General features: G+C 40.7%; 1 protein-coding gene across 1 annotated transcript in view; it reads left to right on the forward strand.

The window, feature by feature from the left end:
- Nucleotides 1-1,654, forward strand: part of FAM171A1 (family with sequence similarity 171 member A1) — a 171,099-nt gene that overhangs the window by 16,411 nt on the left and 153,034 nt on the right. The window lies entirely within an intron of this gene.

Genomic DNA, 1,654 nt, shown 5'->3' on the forward strand with positions numbered 1-1,654 from the left:
CAGGGGGCGGGGGGGGGGAGGTCCCTGGTGATCTGGTGGAGTATGTGGGGTTCAAACCTCATGTCCTGGGGAAAGGACAAAGATGATGGAGTTTTCTGGCACCAGTTTCCTGTCCAGAAAGTGAATCCAAGGACAGAGAGAAGCTTGCTCCTTCTCAATTTCTGGGCTTCGTCCAAATGTAAACAAAATAATGGAGAAAAAGAATCACTCCCTTATTTTTAATGCTGAAAACCTCGCCACAGAGTAAGGTAACTTACTTGTCTCTCTATCAGATCTCATAAAAAGTATTTATTCATTTCTCTTAACGCCATATACCATAACCCACTTAGAGTGCTTGCTGAAGGCAGCGCGTCTTCCATCTGTTTTAATATCTTCTTTCAACCCAGACTCAGCCATGTTGTCGCTGTGCAAGCCGTTTTTTATTCATGTTTCTCTCCTGCAGGAGAATGTTTAGTATTTTCCTTTTGCCCAAAGTATCAAGTCTAAGTTACCACGTCCAGCCTTCGTAAACTCCCCACCTTTCCTCATGTGCCAGCTCCAGCTTTATCTCCTGTCCTTCCCAAGACTAAGTCAACTTCTCCAGCTGGAACATCCTTCATCGTGCCCTGGATGATCGCTGTCCATCTTTACATCCTTTTGCCTTCTCCTTCATGTTTCTGTGCATGAAATCAAGTTCCCAAATACTAGGATCTGCTGTTTTAAGACAGTATGCCAAACACAGCCATTCCCTGATATCCACAGGGGATTGGGTCCAGGAAACACCCCTGTACCCTTCCCTAACACGGATCCCCAAATCCACGGACGCTCAAGTTCTTTATAAAAAATGGCATAGTATTTGCATTTAACCTGCCTCCATCCTCCCAAATACTACATCATCTCTACTTAAAAGTCATCTTAGCATTTGATATAAGTGAGAAGGAAAATATACTTACATAAACTTTACCAGAATCTCTTTTGGGGAGCCACCTCTCCCCCCCATTTTGTAACAGTTGGCATAGTCTGGTGTCACCTCTGGTTACTAAATTTCCTGATGTGGAACCCACAGTAGGGAGGGCCAGCTACAGACAAATAAAAGTGGTAGGTCGGGAAGGAGGGGTGAAGGACAATATATTTTTGTGCAAGTCTAATTATTTAGACAACATTCTGATATTTTACAATCCAATAAGTGGAAAAACGAATGAAGTGAGAAGAGCTTCGAGGTACTTTTTATGTAGTTAGGCAAAAATCTCTTGAGTAAGAAGAAACAACCAGCTCTTACTTGACTAAAAGTCCAGCTATCAGTTTTTGGTAATTTTTAATTCTAGATATTTCAAAGATTTAGTCACAGTGGAACACGGGAAGTCTTATTGCAGAGAGTGCAGCACATAACACATCATTCAGTGCTCCTGGAAGTTGTAAGTAGACGGCATCCTTTTGGTTATTAAATTTTCAAGCAGCTACAGAATAGATTGGATAGCCCTGGTGCCACAGGGATTATCAACAGTTGAAGCTCTGAACAGTAATATTGGAAACAATTCAGTAAAGCTCTCATATTACTCAAACTGGGTGGAAAAATGACTTAATATCATTTTGTTTTGGTTTCTTTATATTTTTCTTTCTTTTTTTTTTTCTTTTTTTTTTTTTTTTTTTTTCTTTGGGGTGTGTGTCGTTTCTA

The sequence above is a fragment of the Tupaia chinensis genome, unplaced genomic scaffold (genome assembly GCF_000334495.1).
Source record: "Tupaia chinensis unplaced genomic scaffold, TupChi_1.0 Scaffold000647_1, whole genome shotgun sequence".
Taxonomy (NCBI): domain Eukaryota; kingdom Metazoa; phylum Chordata; class Mammalia; order Scandentia; family Tupaiidae; genus Tupaia; species Tupaia belangeri.